We start from the raw sequence: 25717 nt of genomic DNA, 5'->3' as shown, positions 1-25717 counted from the left end.
ACCGAGCCTCTCTGCTGGGCTGCAAAAGGAAGAGCTTGATTCGGTGCTAACACTTAAGCAAATAGTGCTCTGACCCACCAATTAATAGAGCAGCCCTTCTTGCTTATTTTTTTTCCCAGCATTTAAACTGCAGCACATTCTGCTTGTGTAAAAAGGCTGCTGTTTGGAGTGTGCTGGAATCAGGTGGTGAGCATACCAACAGCCAGACAGGATACTGTGCTTCCTGTGAGAGTAAACACTGAAAGTCATGCAAAGCATCTTTCATTCTGGCTTGGCTGCAACCACCAGTACAGCCGCTGGAAAGGAAGGGACTTCACAGAGACAGAGAGATTATTCTCTTCTGGCTTGGAGGCTACCTGGCCTTTTAATCATAATTGAAAGCCTGTATTTTTTAAGATTGCTTGCTTTGTTGGCAGAATGCACACCTACAAGCCTCCATTTTCTGGGAGCTTGCTGAGAGGTCTGACACATAGGAATACAGCTATTGTGTGGATGCTCTTAAGTTTGTGGGCAAGACTGCAGCTTGGGAGGATTGAAGGAGCTCTTGGACTTATCCCAAGTCTGCATTCAAACATAAAGTAAAAGAGAAATGTGCAACTAAGAAACAGTCCAGATTTGCCTTCAGAAATTCCCTGCTGGATAGTCTCTCTTAATAACTCTGAAGTACCATTACCACCAGGAAAGTGACACTGGTTTGTCACTGGGCACTGGTTTGTTTTAAAGACGCAGTTCAGAAAATCTTCAGGAGAATATCTAAAAGTTTCAGCAAGTTTCATATAAAGCAGAGTGGAGTTCCTGTGGCAGAAACTCCCTGACCTATTAAGTTGTCTTCAGAATTTTCAGGAACTAACCTGAAAAGCCACATTCCTCCCCAAAACTATATGGGAACCATTTGCTAGGCATTCAGAACACCTTCTGCGTGGTGTGGTTATTGGCATAAGGACGAGCTGGAACAGATACCAATGGTGTCCTTATTGTTGCATTTTACAAGCTGCATTGCTCACAGAGGACAGAAGTCATTCGCAGCCATTCCATGTGGTTTGCTGACACTTCCAGCCAGTCAGAGTGAGGATGAGCACAGGAAAGCCATTGGGATCGCAGTAGCCAGCATATTCTGCAACAGATCACTCTGATCTTCCATCATAACGTTCAGGTGTTGTATTTTACACTATTTAGAAGGCTCCCATTGGAGTGGGCTGGAAGGAAATCAAGCACCCTGTATGAGCATGTGAGAGCTGTGTTTCAACAAATACTTTAATTTCCATGAACAAGGGCAGTTGGAAATCTGGCCCATTACTGCTGTCTGCCTTTGCTCCCCACCTGTAGGGTAGACATGGCAGCACAGACTGGCTCATGGAGGTGTCTGGGGGGAGAAACATAACCACCACACAGGAGCAGTTCAGCTAAACAAGTCAGTAGAGTAAAACAATTCAGTATCCACAGCCAGGTCCCAACAGGATTTCTCCATCACCTTGTGCAGGGAGCTTTTCAGTTTTCTAACAATCAACAAGAATGAGGTGATACTATAAAAAAAAGCTTGCCTTTCATACTGATATCCACATGGTCATTGAACACATTTTCCCTAGCTGGTTTATTATCTGTGTTTTCCCCATGGAAAATTCAGTATTTTCATTTTAACTTGCAAAATCATATTTCTATCAAACTTTGTTTAGATTATTATAGAGTCTAACACTACTTAATGCTATTGGAGTCATTTTGATAAACCAGACTTCATGGCTATTTTCATGAGATCCAGTGTAACTTCAGTCCAGGCTTTTGGAGAGAAATGGCTTTCAGGTCTGCCAGTTAATTTGTGAAAAGATACTACAGGGATAATTTCTGTCCATTCTGTATTTCTTCCCTAATAAAACTACAAAGTATTCTATTAATTTCATGCCTGGAAATGTTTTAGTATCTGTTCCCTCCTGTCTAGCAATGCTTTAGGTGAAGAACAAGATATGATACCTTTTTAGCAGAGAAGGGAATAGCTTAAAAACACTGATATTCTTGGAGTATTTCCAGCTGATCTGTGCAGTATGTTTGAAGTATTTTATTGCTTCCATAGTGTTAGCAGAGATCTTTGGAGAAAAGAAGGCTTGATGAGGATATTTTGAGTGTTTTGAGGTCTGTGTCCTGCAGCATGCTCTGCTCAGTGAAGTTTTATTGTGAACCTTGATGATAAAACCCCATTCTCTAGAGATGCAGATTCCAAAGTTCTATGGCAGCACAATTTGCCTTCAGTATTTCAGTGGGATGCGTATTAACACTGAACATCCTTGTCACAGCCCAGGTGCATTGCAAGAAGTGCTTCAGGCTGTGATCTTTTCGTCTGTTGCAATAGTAATCTCTGTAGTGCAGGTACTCTGTGGAGGGCACAGGCAGGACGTGGACAAGCCCCAGCTGTGTTTGTGATTGGTATTGCACTAAAATATCAGGAAAATGTGATAATAATTCTGACTCTTAGAAAACCACAAACTATGCTTTAGAACTCTGTTCCCCTGGTAAGGGGCAAACCAAGTAATGTAATCAAGTATTTGGTAAAAATAGTAATAATCACATGTTCAACAGCTTGTGAATCTTATTGGTTTGGCACCATATTGAAAAAAACTTTTTAAGTGCTGCAAAAACTGTTGGGCTTTAAACCTTTAAAACTTTTCCCATAAATTACAGCTCCATTATAATCTAGTTCTATATAAATGTTGTCTTAGTGCTTCAGAAAACTACCTGTCCTGAAATGAAACATGTGAAATTAATCTATTCCAATTCCTTTTGCATTATTCTCTTTACAAGCTGGAAATCTAACTTATCTGTATCTGATCAAGCGCCAATAATGTGAGTCTTTAAGTAAAAACTCACCCAAATTCCTGACGTGGTTTAGTTTCAAGATAACCAAGTACAGATTTCCAGGGTATTCTGTAATTGATTTTGTATTTGGTGTCTGTTTATGAGATTTTTGTCATAGGAGAGTGTCCAAGGTCATTCTGAAATCACTGGTGTTGGTATTTACTTCCTAGTCATTCTCTTTCAGCTATGGGAAGATTACTGACGGCCGATTGACAAGAACTGGGATATGGTGACCTGCATACAAGGACATTCTGATATCTTTGTTCTGGTGAAGCGAGGAGTCTGGAATTGAACTGCATGTATCACACAGCAGGGCACAGGACAGCATTCAGTCTCGTGCGTTGGTGCTTACCCACTTAGAGGTAAAGGATCTCCCTGCTCAGCACTGTGGAAAGACTCACACAGCAGCCTGCTGGACAGACATTTATTTCCTTTCCAGAGAGTATGGAGGTGACACGTCCATGTTAAGACCAAAAGTGCAAGTCCTGCTCGGAGGCTGGGACTGTTATGATTGCTGGACGAGGATTTTGCTGCGCCATTCAGCCCTACCCTTGGTGGCCTGCATTCTGCAGTCTGGTTGGGTGCTATGTACAGCATGTCTTTGGGTGAGTGATTCACTTGCTCCTTGCAGTCTCCAGCTAACCCCACAGGAGCACAGCTGTTTGTACTTACATCTGTTGTTTTCTTTTTCTTTGGGGTCAACCTTTGAAACAAAATTTGCCTTGAGAAGCAGAGGGTGATGTGGGAGCCTTTCTGGTTCTGCTCTTACTGGAAAGGGTACAATCATTCATATTTTGTCCAAGACTCAGTGAAATAGCTGAATGTTTTCTAGACAGCTGCCATGTCTAATCACACTTATTTGGGTCTAAGTTCTGATGGCTGATTTCCATTTCTGGGGCACTTTCATGCCATCTAATAGACACAACATTATTTTAAAACTGTGGACATGGACAGAAATATTGCTTAAAATGAGACAGATTCTGAAACAAGGTAGCCCTATTTAGGGTTAATTATGTTATGTTAAGTTAATTATGACCCCTTGAGGGGACTTGGCATAAGAAGCCCTCAGAATATTTACCGAACTGGGACGTTAGCCCAAGGAACACTTATTGGGCTTGAAATAAGCCCACTTCTTTTTCCTTTTTTTTTTTGTTTCTTGTCTCTTTTTCTCGTTTGTTTTCAGTTTGAGAGGAACAAGCATAATTGAGTTGGCAAAGTGTTCTCGCTGACATTGATTTTTACAACATCTTCACCTTTTAGAAAAAGTTTCATATGTTATTGATTTGAAAGTTCACCGTGAATGTTTAAAGATTTGTTTCTCTCTGCTCTGGAGAGGAGAAGGAACACTGTGCAACATCGTGGTGTGTAAAGCACAGCTCAGGAGCATATGCCATGTTCATGCTTTTAAACCCTCTGTCTGGGTGTGTATGTTTCCAGAATTTGTTGTTGCTGACCTGTTTCTCTCTGCAGCTATGGCAGTTTTGCCAGGGACACAAGTTACCTCTGGCCTAATTTAAGTGTTTGGACTTGTGCCCACACAGAGCTCCGCTCTTTAAATTGTCGAACAACTCGGGGAGGAAAAATAGCAAGTAATCTTTGGAAAGCATTCTCTTGCTTTTGGTTTTAATTAACAGCGCTCAGTGATGCAAAGTCATTATCACTGTGTCATCAGAAAGACCCCCACTGCCTCTTGCGAGGTCTGATGCACCAGCTTGCATCAGAGAAAACCACCTCACATCGATATGGCAGCAGTCTTTCCCCAGAGACTGAGAGTACTCAGCTGTTAGATGTGGGGTCGCTGTATCTTTCTTGACTATTTAATTGCTGCCTGTGGAGTCCCATTCTCCCTGTGTTTTTTTTCCAAAGAAGAGTTATAATGGCACAGGACTGGACACACACTGGGCATGCTACTTACACAGACATTAGGATTTGGATTGCTTAAGTGCTCCTCAGTTCCTGAGTTTTAATTATTCATTTTCTAAAATAATGCTTCCCTTTGCAGTGAATCACTTGTGACTCTACCCCTGTTGCTGGATCTCAGGATGGACGACCTTAGAGACTTTGCAGCCCACCTAAGCCTTCCTAATTAACACATTCTCAAGTTCTCTTTGCCTCCCTACTCATGATATTTGTGGTATTTCATTGCTACATCTTGTGGCAGTCATCAGGGGACACTGCAATTGGAAGTGGGGCTGTGCATTGGAGAGGTATGACATTATAATTCCTCCAATACACTGAAGTAATGGACTGGCATATGTGGATACTGGAGTTGAAAGTGACACCTGGCCTTTCAGGCTGTAGGTATGTACAAAGGCATTGCCATGCACTCTCCTGGCCTCTGAGGGCCATGTTGTGTGCTGTTTTATACATACATCCCAAGTTTATTCATATTCTGGAAATCTGTGCCAGGAATGTCTACAATCTGGCATGTAGCATATTACAGCTGCACTGCTTAAAGCAGCCAGCAAATTCCACTCTGTTCCTGTACAGAGTCCTCATTGTAGCTGCAGGTACAGATGGGGCACAGGGATCCTTCCCTTCCTCTGTTCCTCAAACTTGCTTAGGAAGGAGGTGACCTGGAGACCTGGTAGCCAGTACTCAAAGCTGAGAAGAAGCCAGGCCACATTTCCTATGTGACTCCTCTAAAGAGGAACTGCTTCAGGTGGCAGTGTCTATAAGAAATACATCGGAAAAGAATAGAACATGTTCTGAGAAAAAACAAAACCTGAGCACCACAGCCCCCTAATTCACACATCTACCCAAATAGCCAGAAGCTCGAGGAGCTGCACTGTTTTTTTAAGCTGAATAGTTCATCTCACTGGGGACCAAGGTAATTAATTGCCTCAGCAAAGAATGACATGTACTGCACACACTGCTTGCAGAAGTTGCTGATGCCCAGAAGCAAAGATAATACCACATTCCCTTTATTCTCCACTGTCTCCCCTGAGAATTCAGATCAGTAACAACCCATTAGATCGCAACGCTGTTTCCAAGAAATGCGGCTACAACAGCATTTCTTTGGAGGTAACAAAAATAAATGGGACTCAAAAGAAAAGCAATTTACCTAGGAAAGTCTGAGAGCTCCAAACATCAGCATATCTCATCTTTCTTGGGATTTTTTATTTTTATTGTGCATTTTCTAAATGGCATTGATTCAGTCCCTGTAGATGGGCCGTGATGGCACACATCTGGTTTTACAGTGAGGAAAATAGCTGATTGAATCGATACGCTCAACACAGCTGACTGGAGTAAATAAGAAAGGATTTGAAGGAAGCTTTGTGATCCCCCAGATGGACAAACCCACCCTCAGTGCTGCTGCAGTTGCCCAGAAGCCAGTGAAGTGAATGAAGAAGGAAGAGCGGCCAATAGATTTCTTCACAAGGCAAGCTTCCGTGCTCTCTGTCCATCACAACTTCAGCAAAGCCAGTGGTCCGGATTCTGCAGAAAAGTGGGACCATTACCCAACAGGTAAATGATTTCCACTGCTGGACTCCACGATCACACCTAGTTATTCTGCATGGAGCAGTTGTCAAATAGAATAGAAAGTGGTGTGTCCGACAGGGAGGCCATCAAGGTGTAGCAGTAAGAAGTCTTGGGGGTTCAAACCTGGCAGCAAATCCTGCCTCAGATTAAACAAACTGCAGAGCTCCTGTGGAGTCCCAGGGTTTCAGCTGCAGAGGTCATGGGTTCATGTTTCTCTGCTCCAACCTTTGGAACACAATGTGGCTGTAAAAATTCTCGGTGGAGACATTTAAAAAAAGTCCACATCACCTCTGGCAGTGATAGGGCAGCCAGAGAGTGGCAACTGATCTGTTTCTGGAAACCCACAAAGAACTTGACATGCAAGGATGGTCCCTTGGGTGGGCAGAACACTACAAGCAACAGCTCACTGCTCCCTGTGCTTGCCAGGTGTGTATCAGATTCCCACAAAGCAACTGGCAGCCTGTAATCATTCCAGCAACTTACCCTTGAGCTGATAATTGAAAGTAAGGAACAGACCTTAAAAAAAATGCCTGTTTTATTTTGATGTCTTTATTCTTCATGTTCAGACAATACACAGAGTCTTTCAGACCCCTGCTTTCTTTCAAAGCCTGTATCAATCACAGCTATAAAGTTATTGTCCTAGGAGTGTTTTTCCCAAGCAGCAGGAAAGTTATTTTCTTAGGCACCTCATTCTCACTTCATATTCTTGGGAGCTACTTAAGAGAAGGATCTGTTAGCTTTATGACAATTCCCTTTACTTATGTGCAGGGATGGCAGTTTTCAGTTTATCCCCTTGAAACATTGTGCACTGAGTGTTTCAGGAACAGATCTGCAAGCAGAAATGCTTGTGCAAGATTTACTCCAAGCCATCCCCAGGGCTGTTCATCTCCCAGCTTTCCCTCCTGCAGCTCAGATACCTTCCTACAGATCCAACCTCCCCATGCACCTTGGGGTTTATCTTCTGCCCTTGCTGCACTGCCCATAAAGCCCACTTGCTCTATGATATCTGAGAAAACACAAAAATGTGTTGGTATAGTTTAGTAATACCTATTTCTCCCCTAGAAAATACTTGGCTCTGGGAAGAGACATGGAGGAAATGTCTGACAGATTTTTGTGACAGAGAGCAGCGCTCCCTTGGTGAGGAAGGAGTGATGGACATCCTCACTGTGGCCACTTTTGGTTAAGGTTAGTCTCTACTTGCTTCATATGGCCTTTTGCTACTGAGTTTGTGTCTCTGTTCGGAGCATTTGGCTCAGCATTCAGATAATATATCTGCTTTTAAATGATGAATTAAATTAGAAATTCTATTTGTGCCTGAATACCAAGGAGGGGCAAGGAAGGAGGCTTCCAAACTCTGGTAGTATTTTAGTGCAGTGTGTGATCTGGAGCAAAACAGGCTGCCTCTCCACACTTCGATTGATCACTCTTGAACAAAGTGGACTCTTAATGCCTACTTGCCCACAGAGACATTAAAAAATGTAAAAAGTATTTGTAAATTAAAATGCTGGAGTGGAAGTCTCTGGTATGTGTAATTGTAGAGTATCATATTAAGTAGGAAAGAAAGCTGTCTGGGGAGTTCCTGGCGTTACATGAAGCCTAGCTTGTCTAACTTAAATAGATTTAATAAGCTCTGCTAGTATTAAAGAAAGGTGGCATTTAGGCGTATTTATTTGAATTTACATAAGCATGTATCAAAGGAAAAAGAATCCAAGCTCTCGGTTTCTTCAGTCTAGTTTTTGATACTTCACCCCTTCCAGCGTATCATAAAGTTCCTTTTCATAGCCTCAGAATAACACGTGGAGTTGAGTGAAAGGAGCTCAGCTTGTTACTCTGTGTGACTGTCTGGAGGCTCAAAGTGGAGCTCTGTCTGTATTTGATCGATTTTTCCATGTTCGTGTTGTGTCTGACACTCCAGTGCTGTTAGAAAGATGAATGGCAAAACCTGACAGAACAGAACTCTTTATTTGGTCTTACTTCTCAGGATGAAGCAGTGACTTTGATGCAGGCAGAGGAGACTGCCACCTTGGGAACAAAACAAGTGACCGTGCAGTGGTTGATGTCACCGAGGAACCATTTCGTGCCCTTGAGCTTCATTTAAGCTCTTCATATGAATAAGAGCAAAAATGTGTGCTATGTACTGAAGGAGCAGCAAGTTCAGTCCAGAAAGCCCTGCCCTAATTGGAATTAAACTTCTGATGAATGGCATGTAGGTAAGACTTACACGTTGGCCTGCCTGAATTATGTCATGTCCTGAGAATGAAAGATACAGCTCTCTTTCTCTCAATTGGAAATCAGTTTATTCTCCCACTGTCTTATTGGAAGAATGGGTCTGCTCATCTTGCTCCCCTCTGCTTTTGCATGAAGCTATATTTGTTCTGACAGCAAGTGTTATGCTCCAAAGGTCAACCCTTAAAACAGCCAGCTACATCTTGGATGACACAACCTCATCCTAAAAGCTATGAGGAGCCCTTGGCAATTGCAGCCAGAATCTAAAGGGCAGTCTGTGGTCAGAAACAAAACCTTTTTTTGCTAATACAAGCTACAGTCAATTCTACCAGCTGTTTCCAGACTTTAGCAAGTGTTTCCTACTCAAATGGAGAGAATGGTTGATGGGAACTGGACTAGATACAGCCATTCTATCGAATGGTCCAATGTTACAACCACAGCAAAGTTGGAAAAGATGCTGGATGTCTCCAATGCAGTATGTACCAAAGTGCCAGATGTTTGGGATCCCTTAAGTCATCTAACAGGCCTTCTCAAGGCAATGTTACTCTTGAGTATCTTGGTTCTCCTGTAAAAGCATTAAAGTGAGCTAATTTTAACTTTGAATTATGAGATTTTCTCCAACAGAAGGTGTCCCTGAGGACACCAGGGTAGATTTGATTTCCAAAACGTTGCCTTTGTATATTTTAAACGGAGCATCTGGATGAAGTTCTAATGGCCAGTTCAGACTGTCTGATTTATAGCAACAGCTGTTCACCTTTGTAGATGGGGAGATTCACAGAGATACAGAACACATTTATGAACTTGATATTCTGTGCCAAAGGTCAGGGTTTTTTGCCTCAGTTTTGTGCAGGTGTAAATCTAGATAGGCTCCTGTGAAGTCAGTGAAATTGCTCCATGAAAGGCATGGAAATTGGAGTTACAGGAAATAGCAGATCAGTTATTTCTTTCTCAAGTAGACTGAATTTTAGAACCCACAGCAAATGGAAAGTGGTTAGGGTTGAAAAATACACTGGAGTAGTGATAGGGTGTACCTCTGAGTGATGGGGAAAATGTTAATTCCTTCAAGGGGAGCGACCTCTTCACATGGCTTTCAGATGGCAACCAGAAAGCCCAGCATTAGGAAGCAGAAAAAATGAAAGAATAATAACAGGGAAGGTATCCTGGATGTCCTGTTGTACCTTTGTAATATTTTAATTCCCATTTCAAAAGGTAAAGCTTCTACTGTGTGAAACTTCATGCAAGTATTTCTTTAGTAGTTGATGATTCCAAATTTAAAAGGGGCTGGGGGAGAACACCTGCTTTTAGACAAGTGTATCAGCACTCTTTTCATCTTTGTAGCTTTTTATTATTATTTTTTTCCTTTTCCCCAATAAAAAAACAATGCTTCAGATTTCTCCATGACACTTTTTTGTTTGAGTTGAGCAGATACTTTCTGCTTTCAAAATAATAAATGTTTTGACAAGAAAAAAAGAAGTTAAGTGCCTCCAGATCCTACACAAGATCCAACCTAAACTTATCTTTGGGGGCTTGGTTATGCTTTCCTAAGACAAAGTGTTTCTGGAGCATTAGAAGCCAAGTGAAGAATCAAGGCCATATAACTTTATTATTACCAAATCTGCTGTGTTTCACACATTCACACTCTCTTCTCTTTCAGCTACTCAATCCACCTCTATGTTTTCCATAAAATACTCTCAAAGCTGAGCTGCTGGTGCCAGCTCTGATCTAAAAAGCTGTGACGATTGAGAGTCCTGCATATCCATATCCCTATCCTCCATACTCCACCAAATGGAATAAATAACATTATTAATTCAGTATGCAGTTGTCTGGCTTACTGCACTAAGCTTAATAGTTAATACAATGTAATGGAGCCTTATTTCCAGCTACTGGATGCCTTCCCTTAAATTGCCTCTTCAGCCATCAGGCTGCGATAGCTTTGTTTGAAGCATTGCTCCACCTGAACTACAGAAAGGAAATTCCCCGCTAAAGCTGAGATATTAGAAACTGTTTTGCTTTCCCAGGTGGAGGCTTCCAGGGCTGCAGACCACACCAGGAGCACAGGTGTAGGTGCTGGGTTTGTTTGGGTGGTTTTTTTTGCCTTGCTGACTCATGCCCTAACTGTGATAACTCAGGCTCACTCCTGACTGCATGAGAAGTGTTGTTGCTCATTTGGTTTACGCTGGCAGCACGGTCCTGAGCAGAGGAACAGGGGCAGAAGGTGCCTGAATGCCACTGACATAAATGTAAACTCCCAGAGGATCAGCTAGAGGTATTGCTTTGCATGGATCTCTGTCTGACACAGTGGTAAGGTGCAGTCAAGATGTGGAGCTAAGTCAGAGACCTGGGATTCTGCCCAAATGAAAACCAATGGGATGAATTCACCCTGGTACCTTTTAAGCAGGCTGAATACAAAGCAAATAGTTCAGAGCCAGCTACTGTGTTTCAAAACCTTCAGCTTTATTCGTCTAAAATATTCCAGCATAAGAAAAAGCAATTAAGGACTATTCTCTGCTTTGTCTGGTTTAGATCTTAAACTCCTGAGGGCAGGGGCTGCCTTGCAGTGCCTGTTGCTGAGGCCTTAATGTTGATCCAGCCCATTCAGTGCAGAGATAATAAAAAAAAAGAGCTCTTTGCAGCAGTTTTGTATTGCTCTGTAGGTCTGGGCAACAGGAGGTCATCTTGTGTAAGGTTTCAGTGATTTGGCTGATGAAGCACCTGATGGTGGAGTTCTGTAGCCAATGCTGCTGGTGAGTTGCTATTAGCAGAGACCTAATCTGAATACAAATATCTGTGGAAACAGTTTACTGCACCTGGCAAGTTTGTGCTGGAACTTCTCATCCAATCCAGGGATCGAAGCAGGATGATTTACGGGATCTTCCTGGCCAATAAGCAGTATCTTATTGGAAAGGTTTGAAATTCTACCTAAAATCACAGAGTGAAAGGTTTGTAAAATTGCCAGGAAGTTATTTTCAGGGTTGACCTGGATTTGCACAAAACAGGTAGCACAAAGGAGAGAACAGCTGGAGGCATAGGTGGGAAGAGAACAGCATCTGACAGATTCTCATGGGGATTATTAGTATTTTTTAAGGGAGGTAAATGGCATATTGTTGCCTCAAATATCTGACAAACAGAGGAGGAAGGCATGGAGCTAGCAGCTGGCAAGGCAGCCAGGTCCAGTGTCTGCTGGCAATAAGTGGGGTCCAAACCACTGGGCCTCTTGCAGAAAAGGATTTTGCCACTGGTTATCCTGGGATGAGGCTGTGATATGAACTCTCGTGTCTAAACATGACTGCATTGCTTATCTCTGCTGGACGCCCATGTCTGCTGTCAATGCAAATATTGTTCTTAACATGGATCTGCCAGAACTTCATGCTTTGACAGGTGTATTTTAAATGTCCTAGGCAAGATTCTTCATGCAGAGAAAGAGGATTTGAGGGATGTGGCCACTGGTAATGCAGAAATCCATCTGAATTTCAACCCAGGGCATACCTGGGAAGCGTAAGCATGATGCAATGCTCTTTGTGCGTGGCTTGTTCCTAGATTGGACTCTGGAAAAAACAGCATCCCTCATTACTGCCAGTTTTCCACTACAGTCCCTCTTATGTCCCCCTTTCCTCTGCTGTCTGCATTTCTAGCCCCAAAATGCAGTCAGGGCCAGAATTGTTCCAGAAGTACAATGTGTTCATGTATTTCTTTGGATTGGAGATGGTAGGATGGTGCCACATTTTTCCCAAATATTGAGAGTTTTCCAGCTTGTTCTGGCTGGTCGCTTTGCTGAGGTCAAAACATTGGCTGAGGCAAATTTGAAGATGTTTTGTGCCATTTCTCAGTGAGTGTGGTTGGTTGTTTATCTTTCAAACATCAGCACTTCCTGCATCAGCACAAGATTTTCTCTAGGAAACATAAAAACACCTTTTCATTTTGGCCTTTGGAAACCTTTTGAAGTCTTCCAGCTGAAAAATAGCAAGGTCCCTAGGCTTGAGTATGAGTATTTGTGGGTGCTTTACAACTGTTAAGGGCTAAAAAGCAAATGAAAGTCCTGAGATCTGTGCTAAGAGGGTGCAATAAGAGATGAGTGTGCAACAGCAAATTGCTTTAAGTCCTTCCCTACTATTTTCCAGAAGAGTCTTGATGGAAAATTGTCTTCTCAGCCCCAAGTGTGAAAAAGCATTGCTTTGTGTTGCCTTTTCTTTTAGTAACTTTAGTGTCAAATGTATTGGTTACACATTGGACACATTTTTAATGCTCCATGGTGCATATTCTTCCAATAGGAAAAACCACCTAGAGCATCAGCTGTGTCTTTCTTCTCTCTCCACAAAGACCTATGGGGCATCCTGCATCCCTGTAAGAAAGGAGCTTTGACCTTTTGTCTGTTCTGACTGGATTTCTTTTTGCAGACCTTGCCTGACATTGCTGTCCATTTCAAGAGATACTTTCCTGTCTACTTTGCCTGTCTAAGGCACCAACAATCCAGCTTCTGCTTTTGGTTGCTTCCATAGGTGCTTTGGATCCAGCCTGGTAAATGGTATATGGTATATGCCTTTTAAATGGCATACAGCACAGAGTCTGAATTAAGATCATGGACAAGTTTGATCAGCATCAGAGCTTAGGTGCCTACTCCCTTGGTTTAGCACATTTGCCAGCATACAGCAGCCAGACACGATCCCTTCCTGCACTCACGCACACAGACCATTAGTAAATCAGACATTTTAGTAAATCTTTCTTTGCACAGCATTTCAATAATATCCTTAGTGTTAAGGATTTGGTTTTGTATCAGTTTTGTATCTGTTCAAAAGGGGATGCTGCAGGCTTAGTCACCCATTTAGCTCTTACCTTTGCTCATTGGAGCTGTCTCAGCAGATAAGCTTGCTGAGCTGCCCAGATGTCACCCCACAAGTGCCCTTCTCTTGGGCTCAGGGAACAGGGGTGCAGGGAGCCTGCCTCTCTGAGGGGCCCTGGACTGGACGGTAACACGAGCAGGGCACAGCCCTCCAGCCAGCAGTGCAGTGTTTGGGAGGACTTCTCTCTCCTCAGGAGTTGGTCTGCTCTCTTCATCCACTCTCTGACATGATCCTATATCCAGACTCTTTAGAAGAGGAAAAAAAGAAGCAAAACTGAAAGCTGCTATTTTTAAACCTTCCCTTTGGCTGTCTTTGCAGCGCTGCCTTCCTCCCCGCGTTTCAAACAGTGTTCTTTTGAGAACTAGGCACCAGGGCCCTGCGGTTTCCTGGTACTTGGAACATAAAATCTCCTAATTCTTCTCTCGCAGCAAGCTTCAGAGGCCGGGGAGTGATTGATATTTTCTATCGCTTCATTAATAGTCACAGCACAGTAGTTTTCTAATCTGTTTTTGCACCGCTTTTTATTCTGAATAATTTGTCTTTCAAATTTTCTCAGCCCTCTGTGTCACACAAAGCAAATGCTGTTTGCTCCCCTCCTGCCTTTTAACCACTGGGTTGAGACCTGCGGGAGCTGCTGAGGCAAAGCGGTCCAAGAGATGGGAAGCTGGGACCTGCCTCGTGGAGCCTCCTCATGTGTGCTTATAGCACAGCTTGGCAAATATACTTGGGATATGTCCCAGAATTGGATAAATTGGAAGTAACTGCTACAAGGGAAGTCTCCCCTTATCTCTCTGCTGACTGATATCAGGATCCATGGTGTAAGTGGTGCTGTTGCAGAAGATAAAAGGTAAGCTGTGCATAAGGCAACCTGCAATCTATTCAGGCAAAGGGGAAGAAATGTGAGGGTTGAAGTTATTGAGAGTCTGAGGCCTATTTCTGGTGGCAAACGAGGTGCTCAGGGCACAGGAGAAAATCAAACAAAAAGGATCCAGGGAAAACCTGGGGCATCTGCTGCTGATCGTGTGTTTCCCAGCACATCTCCAGGAGCGAAGCTCTCCAGGATAAAGATAGAAAACTGCAATGGATCCATTTGCCAAGAGGCTTGGGCATTATCCCATGAGATGTGGAGAAAAGCAGAACAAGGGCTAGCTGTTGTGAAGCTGTGAGCCGGCTCAGCTCTGCCACACTGTGAGCTATGTCTCTTCATTGCCTTTTGAACACCTGGAACCTTTACCTGCAGGTGGGCTGTCTCCCTGGGTTAAACAGCTCACTGTGCTCTGGCATGTCTGCATTATTCCTGAACGTTCTGCACACTGTTTTTTCATTCAACCCAACTTGGAAAAAGGCAGACAGGCAGTAGTCTAAACACCCCAAGAGTCTGTATTTGCTTTGTTCCTTATGCGTTCCAGCACAACCTGCTCTCCTGTGATTTAAAACAGTGTGTCTTTGTGCTTATCTTCTGGGCTTGGCAAGGCGATTTTTACCTTTTCGTTTTTGTATCAACAGGAGAAATTGCTGTCTAACTGATCCTTTGTGGACCTCTGACCAAAACCATCCAGTGCAACAGATGGTAAGTCATTCAACTTTTTTTAAACTCGGAGCCTCAACTGCAGCTATTTGTGGGTGGAAATTGGCGTATCAGTAGTTCCTTTTTGATTGCAAAAATGATGAATTCTGGATTATGTTATTATGACAACTCAGTTTGGGTTTCTCTAGCCTTTCCTTACATTATAATGCCTTTGACTTTACGTTTATTGCTTCTGGTGCCTGCCATAGCAGCTTAGCAGTGCGGCATGTTAGCAAGGGAAGAATTTCAGCCGTGCTCCCCTTGCTCCAAAATACACATGTCCTTATTACTTATATTAAAGAAGGTTTGTGCCCTGATGTTACACATGGCAACAGCTTGTGAGGAAGTAGCTTTGGGTCATCCTGTATTTCACTGGATTGTTGGAGCCATTCTTACTCATGTCATCCTCTGAAGAAAAGAGGGGTAAGACAGTAGATAAAGGAGCATCATTCATTTGGTGTTACTTTAAGTTCTCTTGACTTAAGCCATCCACAGCTGACTGCCTGTAGGAGATAACAGTTGGGATTTATTACAGCCTCAACCATTGTGAGAGGTACAGCATAGAACGGTGGAGACAAAGTGGAGTGAAATTGTGCTGGCATTCTCTGTGCTAGTCCAGACAGGAGGGCTGGTATTGCTACACCAGCAGATTTCTATCAGTGCAATGACACAGCTTTCAGACCCAGCCTATGGAGTTGTTGCATGACAGATTGTTGCACCATCACTTCAGCACTTGTGTGCTGTACTTTCAGCACAGGTTTAGGACGTAAAACCTAATTGTTTGAATCATATGAATTTTCTCTCTGTATGTATTTCTGGAATCTTGAGAAGAGTTGCTGCGTATTGCAGAGATTGCAGGGAAGCTGTGGATACCCTCTGAAAGGTGGAACAGAGTCTGTTTGGAAGATGGAGCCAGCTTCTTCCCTCTGTAAGAACTTTCAGGCTTTTGGAAGGAGATCTCTGGTTTTGCACTCCCATTGACAAATGAAGTTTCCAGTCTGTTGGGTTGTTCGTGCAGCACCTCCTGCTAGCACTGAATGCACCATGTACATTATGCAAATGTTTTTTATTACTTCCAGATATAAGCTCTTCTTGTGTTTCCTTTGTGGTTAATGCAGCCCATCTGTAGTTAAAAAAAAATGATGTTCAAGTCTTCCTCTTGGTATTTTGTGTAGTGCTGCACTTGGGTTAACACTATAAATATGTTCCTCTTGCTTTCCACCTGCTTTCCCCCAAGTTTGGAGCTTTGGAGTTTCTTAGTTTTTCCAAGATACACCTATTGTCTCAAGGACTTTTATTTTGGATGTGAGAGAAAGGAGTGACTATAAGGGGCTTAAGGAGAATAAGAAAGGTGGAGTAGAGAAGTCCATACTACAAGCAGCAGGGTGGCTTGGAGCTCTCTGGACTTCAAGGGCCACCTGCTGCAAGGAGACACAAGGAATTCTGGATCAACTGAAGTGAGGAATGCACACTTCCAAGGAGGCCTGCTGTGTTATACTGCACTAAAATGCATCCAAGTGTCTGTACAACAGTCGTCTCTCCAAATTCTGTCTTGCAGCAGCCAAGGAAGAGGGAGGTGTTCAAATGCAGCTGTACTGCCTGACAGTTTTTCTGGTTTTGACACAGCCTTTTGCAGGAATAACTGTAAAGAATGGATTGTTCTTTAACCTAGGCTTATACAATAAGGAGCTATAAGGAACAACTGCAGTTCCTTATGCTGCAATTACACCTTGTAATGGACTGGAGCTGGGAGCAAGCCCAGCAGCTCGGATAAGGGATGCCAGGCTAGAAGCAAGAATGACAGACCCTGGCTCCTTTTCCAGCTCTCAAACTTTCTTTTCAGTGCAGTGTTCTGGGAGCACCTCTTGGAAATACGGTGGCAAAAGTCACACAGCTCAAAGGGTGCAAACCAAACCCTGGTAGAGAGGATGTCCTCTGCCTCCATTTCTTACTTGTGCTGAACTGGGCACAATGTGATTCTATGGTAGCTCATGCACACGGTGTCTTGTGTTCATTCTAGAGTCTCAACAAAGGAAATCTGTGGGCTTTTTGCTTTGGAGGAGTGGGGAATTTGCATCAGTAAGGATTAAAGTCAGCAGAGTTTAAGGGCAGGGAGGATTAATTCCTCGTTTTGTGGCATTTATTGTTGATAGATGTAAAGATGCTGTTGCAGGAAATTAATTGTATTGTTTCACTTGCTGCCACTGTTCTAATTCTCACGAATGATTCTTGGGCTAACTATTGGCAAGGGCTACGAATGGGGAATAGAACAGGGAAACCTGAATGGAGTGAGTGCAGACACTGAGTTTCTGCAACAGAAACATGTGTGCCATAGCAAACCAAGGGAGAGCAAGCCTGGAGACTGCTTCTGCTGAAATCAGTGCCAGTGTTTCTTGCAAGCACCACTTTGGCCCTGGGTGCTGACACAGGCTGTATTTTGGCATCATTCATAGCAAAGGATGGTTGTTTTGGAGATCCTTCAGGTTTTTGCATATCAAACACAGCCAAAATGTTTTAGAGATGCTTTTTTTCTCCTTAAGCAAGAAAATTAATTTGTCTAGAGGTTTGAAAATTAATCATCAGTCGCAGTGCTTACATGTTATCTTCAGTAAGTTCATCAGTAAAAAAAAATCCCATCCCACCCCCCCCAGCAGTTTATTTAAGGGCTCACAATATGCCTGCACAGCCTAATGTATTGAACCTAACAACAAGCATGAGCTGTCTCTTAAAAGTAGAATGTGGAATTATCACAGACAAAACAAGACTCGGACATTGGCAAGGAAAAGCCTCCATGCCTGACTGAGCTACATTTCCTAATTGCAACCAGAGATCTTACTCTGTGTAACAGTTTAAAGGCTTTACCTTGTTTTCCAAATCCTATTAGTTTGCCTCTATGAAAAGCTATTTCCCTCTCTGTTCTTTGGTGTAAGTTACCAAATAGCAGTCTTCAAACTGTCATTTCCTTTTTTTCTTTTTATTCTTCTTCTTTTTTTTTTTTCTACCTGCCACCATTTCGGTTCTGTAGCCATCCTACTTTGGTGCTAATCCAGCAGAGGTGCCCACGATTCTGCAGTGCTCAGAATTAGGTTAGGAAAAGGAGGTTGACCTGCCAGGAAGCTGCCCTAACCCATGGCCTTCGTCCTTCTCTCTTGGCCTCCAGGGTTTAACTCCCACACCAAGGCAGTGTGTACTGGAGTCCAGACTGTTTTGCACTTGGGGCAAAACCTTCCCTCTAACTTTCACATTCCTGCGTTTCTGAGCTCTGCCTAGCAGCAGAATTAGAATGGGCAGAATACCATGGGAAAGATGATGCTGAAAGAAGTATTTATTAACTGTCTTACCAGATGCAGAGCGGTAGAAAGCATATCCACTGCAGATCTATCTAAGCAAATTTAACAGAAGGCCATGAATCTGCAGTTTCAGCAGAGCTTCTCTGACTACGTGCTCAAGAGACATGCTCTTGCTTAAGCGTGTTACCTCTAATGTAGGAGTTATCCCACTGAAATCAGTATTTTTCCCTTCCAATTACCCTAACTGAAATTCAGAAAGGTGTTAAGAACCTAAGAGCTTAAGTTTTCAGAGAGGATTAATAGTTTGAGAAGTTTCAAGCTGGGGGGGAAGCCCGAACCTTTAGAGACGAAGTGCATTCTGTGTGAACGTTTGCTCTTTCTTGCAGTGCATGGGGCTGGTTCTGGCAAGTCGCTGGTCACTCAGACACACAGTAGGCCTTGCTTTCAAAAGGCACAATAAATGTCCTGCCCTGTTTAAGAATATGGCAAGTCCCACTGGTCAGTATGTGTGCTTATCTTTGATGATGTGCTTTCAAAGGATCTTGGATAAGAACCAAGAGGAGAGCTTTGAAAATTCACTCGTACAGAATAATTGTATTTATCTTGTCAGTTCTCACTGTGTCATCTTAAAGAATAATGAATAAGCAGTTGAAATTCTTATGGTAACCTTTCACTATTCAGTACCAGGAGGTGAGGGGACATGTGCCTTCACAGACATCAGGTATGTCTTCATGGTGGTGGGAGTGCTTTGTTTCGTTTTTAAGCTTGACGGTAGCAGGGGGGAAGAAGTTAAAATGCAATCATTCTGAGTCAGATGGTAAGGCCTAGAAAAACAGATGTGGGGTGTGAGCCATGAGCCAAGATCAACTCCACAGAACTTAACAGATTAGTTCTACAAAAACTGGAAGGGGGAAAAAATGAGCCAGTCAACGGTGTGATGGATGGGAGCAAGGAAATAGCTCAGAACCGTCAAACAACAACTGCATCTGCAGCTCAAAAATGTTAACTTTCTGGTCCCGTTATTTTGCCGTGGATAGGAAATTCTTTCAGTGCTATCTGCCCCAGCCAGCCAAGCTGCCCATATCCAAACAAGCACTGGTTCTCCTGGCATTTCTTTGTTATCATCAGTGTGAATCTGACCACATTCTAGAACCACTTCCCACAGCAAATTATCCATCATTGGACATCTCCTTCCTCAGGTTAGTCAGGTATTTGCTTTCAAAACCCCATGCTGAAACACTGTCCTTCCAGAGGACTCTTTTAGCTGCTGCTGAACAGCATCCAGGAACATCATACTGTCCCTCACAGAAGAAAATGTGAGTTCTCTATGAAAGTGACCAATGACAGCTTCATCTTCTCCATTAAAAGTCTTTGTGTTTGCATCCAGACCTTTGGCTGTCATTGCTGACAGCAAGCTTTCACTGCTATTCATGGGAAGAAGCCCCAGTCTGAGCACCACACGTTCCTCTACACAGGTCTTGCAAATGTCACTTCTGTTTATTTCTCTTACACATCCACTGAAAGCTCAGAGCAGTTTTTCAAGGCTTCCCACAACCTAAGCCAAGCCAAAGGTTCACTGGCTAATTATCATCAGTAATGAGCCTCTACTTAAACTCTGCTGTCCTTAGATGAATTGACAGCCCATTCCTTCCAAGGGAAGACAACATCCTTGCTTTTAAATGAGATGCCTGTTGCTTGGTCTACCATGTTTGAAGGTTTTCATAGAAGCAATGGAAGATGTTGATGTATTCTCCTATTCCTTCCATGTTTATTTTGCATTAGGACGAGGAAGTAACCACCAAAACTGAAGCAAATTCCTAGCCAGGGGAAACTACCTCCAGGTGTGTATCTGTTGTTCTCTCCCTCTGGACATTGGTGCTTTTCTGAGAAGGGCTGGCTGCAGCAGGCCTGTTATCTTTGTTTTGGAACTCCCAGGAGCCTCTGTGCTCTGAGTTTGTCCTAATTTCTTCAGAGGATGGAGGTGCTGAGGAGGAAATTTACAGATATTGTGGAGACAAATCACTTAGCCTCAGCCATAAGTGCAGTCCTGGTTGCTGCATCTTCTGCTAGCTTAGAGGAAGAGAGATCCCTGTAAATCATTTAAGGAAATAGCTGTCAGGGCTCCAGGCTGGAGGCTTAGAATGAGTCTTTCTTGCTCTCTGTGAGCTTTTACTCCATAGGGAGCAGTAGCTAAATCTTGCAATCTAGAAATCCTTTGGGCTTTGTTGTAGTCAGTAAAAACAGGCCTTTGATTGTTTGTCTCCAGACATAAAATAGTCTTCGTGAGGTCCTAACCTCCAGTTTTTGGGATTAGATTTCTTTTCCACACCAGAAAACCAGCATCTCCAAACTACGGGAAGCTCATTTGCCATGCTTGCGCTGAGGGCTTATTTTCCTCCACAGTAGCATCCAGCATCTGGCTGAAAAGCATGGCAGATGAGGCTCAGCAGGCTCAGTGAAACCTCTGTGTCCCTCACCAGAACACAAGACAAAAGAACTGCATCTCTAATGAATGGCTCAGACTCATATCTCCCTCTGAGGAGAACCATTACAAAAATATTTCCCAGATATTTGGCTGGGCATCTCATAAAACTATCCAGTTTCATGATGCTAATTTTTCCATTGTCTAGACAGTTGCAAATCCAGACAGAGCACTATCACTATGAGCTTACTGCACACACACACATGCACACAAAAGCCCATTTTTCTGCCCATGGTATTTTCAGGTATGCTGTTACTGATGGGATGCCAAATGGTAAAATTTGGATTTGCTCCAAAGCGTCTGTATAAACCTCTTGGGATCACAGTCCCACACCAGAGCTGGCATTTTATTTAAGCAGCACTGAGCTGTGAAGGTACTCTGAAGGCTGAAGAGAAGGATCTAGCCCCTCTCTGCCTGCCTTCTGCACCCAGAGGAAAAACAAAGAGTGCTCAGGGTGGGAGAGCACTGTGAGCCAAAGCTGGACATCCCTCCTGGGGTGAGAGTCTCCTGCCACAGCGCTGTTTGAAGAACAGAAATGTTCTTTAGCACTGTGCATGCTGGAAATATTCATGGAAAGACATTCTGGAGCTGCAAGCATGTAGATGAGGTCCTGCTAACGTCTGCTGATGGTTAAGTGGTCTGTGGGCATTTGTTCCCTCTGTCTGCCTTGAAATGTTAAGACCTGCAGAGAAAAACAGCATGTACTTGTTCTGTGCATCATGGGTGCCAGCCCACATTCTGAGGCAGGCTGTAGCACTTTCCCCAGATTTTGGCATCATCCATACCTGTATTTATAGCTCCTCCGTGATGCCAAGGGGCAAAAAAACAGCAGCAGCGAGAGTTGTATTTACAAAGTATTCACTTCTGAATGAAGATATTTAGCCAGCATCAGCATTTCCAGTCCTTTTTCTTCTTTATCCTGCAGAGTTCTCTTTCTTCCCAGGGCCACGTGTGCATGTCTTTCCTGAATCACTGATGTGGGAATACCGTTGCCACTGGCTGGGCTGTACCAGCAGCCCTGATTCTGTGCCCTTTTAGCTGAGAGGCAGACCCTGCTGGAACACCAGGGGCTTGGCTGCAGCTTATCTACAGCTTTTTCAGAGGGCTTATGGAGTCCTTGTGCTCATTGTGTGAATCCTGCTGAGTAGCTCTTGATTGTGCATGGCATTACCAGAGTGAATCCCTATGACTGAAGCAGTAATGTTGCACTACTAATGGGAGTTCAGAACTTGTAGAGTCTGAACAGCAATGACTTTGGTCTTTCCCTGCTGAGGACTCCAGCCAAGCTGGGCGATCTATGTCCTATTGGCTCCAGAAAGCAGACAAAAGGGGAAAAAACTGAAATAACCGCAGTGTGATGGGTCCATGTGATGCCTCAGAGCTATCTGTTACTGCAGCCTGGGAGCTGCATGTGGAGAGAACCTAGTGGGACCTGAGCAGAGCTGAGCTAATGTCCCAGACAGACAGTCCATGTGGGAGTGGAGGAGGAGGAAGAGGGCAGTTGTAGTTCAAAATGTGTGAGCCTTTGCAGTGAAAATGCAGGGAAAGAAGGGCTGGAAAAGTCCTTTCTTCCTCCAAGATAGCTGTGGTCTGTTTCCCAGCTGCACTCTTGCTCTGTCTGCTCTAATCCACATCTTCTCTCCACCAGCTGGATTTGTTTTGCAAATTCAAATCTGATCTCCTTAGTTTGTCCTGAACGTCTTGCTCAATTTTCTCCATCTTTCCACCATGTAACCTTTCCACCAAACCATCCTACCCTTCTGCAACTGAAAAGGGGAGTATTGCTCTTCAAGCCATGCTTGAATCTGCCTGAAACCACACTAGCATCCCACTGTAGGCCAGAAACAGAATATCAGGCCTTGTGATTTGAGGGGGTTGTCCTGCCCCAGTCTCAATCTTCCTATAAGCCCCGGAGGGCTGGAATGGAGTGGAAGGACTTAGTTAACCCAAACTGGCTGTGTTGGAAGGATGTGAACGTGAGCAGTGTTTGACTAACAGGTGCCTAATAAAGGGCATCAGAAAGACAGGTCCAATGAAAGCAAATTCAAGGCTTTTTTAGCAGGTGTGTAGAACCACTGCTGAAAGATTTGTAATAACTGTTTCTACAACTGTGGATGCCCCCAAGGAGAACCCGTCTTGGCAGCAAACTGGCCTTCTGTTTCCTGTCAATTGTAGCTTTGTTGCTTTTGAAGCATCCTGCTGCAAATGAGCAAACACCTGGCTGAGAAAAGATGAATGGGAAACATTGCCTGTGCTAGAAAGTTAACGGCAAACCCCGTGCCAGAAGGAACACTAAACAGGAGATTATTGATATAACTGTGCTTGTCTCCAGTAGGTTTTCCACGAGGCATGTAGAATCACCTACACCAGTGGCTTTGTCTCCACTGTCGCTGCAAGGGAAGTGGGAGACATGAGTTGTGCCTTGCCCCAGCCCAGTGCAGGAAGGGTGAATTTGTGTCTGCAAAATTGATCAGTTTCAGCAGACTGAAGAAGGAGCAGATGAGCTGTTGCTGGGCTGTCAACTCTGGGATGGACTGTAGATGTCCAACAGGCTGCTGCTAATCAGCCAGGCCCCTCTCTGAGTCCTAGGGGATGTACTGGGAATTGAGCTCTAGCTTTGGGTCTGATGGCTTCAGTGCATCTTGTGCAGAGCCACAGAGCATGGGTGCTGACTACCCGTTTGACATCTGTGACAACGTGCAGATTTATTGGTGTGCTGGAATCTGTGTTATGGTGTTACCACAACCCACACAAGGAGATTTTAGGAGCAATGATGAACGTATTTATTTCTAGCAGGAATTAGATCTACAACTGAGTGCAGTTGCAAGTGTCCAGATCTACAAGCAGTGTAACGCAGAGATGGAGGGCAGATGACTGTGCTTGCTCCCTGAGATCTGTCTGTGACATTGTTGTACTAGAGAAGGCAGGGAAACTTCCATAGATGTAAACATCCTATCTCTGGGGGCTTCGCAGAAACCTCATCTGAGACCCCAGCCACTTTCTCCACTCAGTCATAAGGAATAGGGAAGGGTGAATCTCACAAGCACATACGCCCTGTTGTTTTGAGCATTTGCATACCAGGGGTATTTCTTCTCCATCCTCTCTCCCTGTTCTCCTCTGGCTGCAGATAGCAAAGTGCCTTGTTTCCAGTTTGGCCGTCTGGTTCTTGGAAACCTCCAGCAGACAGCAGACTGCTCTTCCAATGTGCTGTAGAAATGAGTGGGGTGGGAAGGAGGAGAACTATTTCCTTCAGTGAAACTCAATCCTGTTCAACTTAAAAATAGCAGGAAAACAGAATCCTCAGGGACCTGCTGCAAAAGGGTTTGATGGTTGCCTACTCTCCATCCCACCTCCCAGAGCTCCTCATTTGGTAAGAGCCTCTTGAGCACAAACACAGATCTGTTGCCTGAAGTCCTGGAACTGGGCAAAGGAGCTGTGCTCCATGCTGGAGGTCAGCTGTGGGGAGGTGTAATGCACTGTCACAAGTAGCCAAGCCCACGATTAACTCTTCTCTGTGTAGGGACTCCATGCAGGTTTTTCTGGACCTTTTATTCTTGCTGGAAGTTTTGTTCATACCATTATACAGGAGCCTGAGAGTTCTGGGCATTTTCTGGGATTTTTTGCATGACCTGGTTGTCTTGAAGCTCCTGTTCCTCTCTAGGGAGGGAAGAATGAAACTTTGGGAGGCAGACGAGATAATGAGGAAGACTGTCTAAGTAATGAGCCAACAACGTTGGCAATGGAAGCCCCAACAGTTCCCCTGTCCCGAGATGCTATCAGCCCTGACATGGCTTGGCCACCTGACAGACAGGATGAGGGATGTGCCATCCCCTGTCTGTTTCCCACCAGCAGCCTATCAGGGATCGCTTCAGCTCTTGGCTATGGTCGCTGCTGAAACAGGTAATGGCTCCCAGCAGCAGTGAAGCACCGTGCCTCCCGGCCTTCTTTAACCTGCCTCCAGCCAGGTCGCCTCAGGGTGGGTTGCTGCAGCAGAGTAGCGCTGGTGCTTCCTCATGGCCGTGCTGGGGAGCTGCCATCCATCTCAGTGACCTTCTTTAGACCTCCCAGGTTCAGGCCGTTAATGATTCACCACTTTTTTTACAATTCCTCCTTCCTGAGTCAGTGATGAATTGCTTCTGGTGCCAACCTAGGGGCTGTGCTGTCGATACGGGTTCAGAGCTTGGCTGAAACAGGACCGCACATCTCTAGGTCAGCAGCCGGCCTTGCTCCTCGTGAGCTTGGGGATCTGTGCTTCTGGAGCCAGATTAGCTGTTAGACCCACTGTGCTGGAGCCAATTAACATTACTTGGTACTTTTCCAAAAGCAACCAGGGTTTAGCCTATGAGTTCAGGCCAGCTTCTGCTCTGGGTAATCACATTATGCCTCGCTGCTTGAAATCAGCCTTGAGCTAATGCACTGTACTTTGTACCTTCAACAGCAGAGTCAGTTACCGCAGCTCAGCTGATGAGCAGTAATTCATTAAGCCTCTGTAACTCAATCACTGCAATCATCTTTCTAATCTTAACGGGGCCAAATATATTCCCACTGTGATGTCACAAGAGTACAAAATTCCTCTTTAAGAAAAAGTATGTCTGGTGTTGCTCAGCCCTGATAAACCTCCAGCACTCTGTTGCCTACCCAGCGTGTTTCCTCAGGCTGGTTCCACCTGTGTAGCCAGAGCAGTATGTGCTTAAGGAAAACAGGTGACTTACATGAACGTGTGTCTCCTTCTTGTACAGGCTTGTGATCAAATGCAATTAAATTATGGTTGCTCAACAAATAACTGCCTTTCAACTGAAGCAACATCACCACTGCATGCATGCTGATGCCTGCTGAACTAATCTAAACCAGCTAGGGCTCCTGAGCCTCTGCTTGGGCAATTGCTGCTGGTATGTTACTTGTGCTGCTGCTTCTTTCCTCCTCTCTGTCCAAAAGTCACTTTAATTAATTCCTCTCCTGCAGGACTCTTAACTGTAATCTTCAGACA

At 44.1% G+C, this 25717-nt stretch overlaps 1 protein-coding gene and 1 long non-coding RNA gene across 4 annotated transcripts in view; both read left to right on the top strand.

The window, feature by feature from the left end:
* Nucleotides 1-10318, top strand: part of LOC125701846 (uncharacterized) — a 54385-nt gene extending 44067 nt beyond the window's left edge. For 2 of the 3 annotated variants that reach the window (XR_007380373.1, XR_007380372.1), the window contains exons 10-15: nt 3029-3206; nt 3284-3449; nt 4847-5145; nt 6003-6312; nt 7390-7512; nt 8309-10318. This is a non-coding gene — a long non-coding RNA (uncharacterized LOC125701846). The remainder of the gene's footprint in view (nt 1-3028; nt 3207-3283; nt 3450-4846; nt 5146-6002; nt 6313-7389; nt 7513-8308) is intronic. The other variant, XR_007380374.1, reaches the window with a different exon arrangement.
* A 548-nt stretch (nt 10319-10866) lies between these two features.
* The window catches only part of CCDC92 (coiled-coil domain containing 92), a 47673-nt gene continuing 32822 nt past the window's right edge, over nt 10867-25717 (top strand). The window contains exon 1 of the mRNA XM_048964380.1: nt 10867-14961. The gene's annotated coding sequence lies outside the window, so the exon portion shown is untranslated. The remainder of the gene's footprint in view (nt 14962-25717) is intronic.

The sequence above is a fragment of the Lagopus muta genome, chromosome 17, assembly GCF_023343835.1.
Source record: "Lagopus muta isolate bLagMut1 chromosome 17, bLagMut1 primary, whole genome shotgun sequence".
Lineage (NCBI taxonomy): Eukaryota > Metazoa > Chordata > Aves > Galliformes > Phasianidae > Lagopus > Lagopus muta.
The sequence above is the reverse complement of the archived record's forward strand: the minus strand, read 5'-3'. Positions and strand labels throughout refer to the sequence as shown.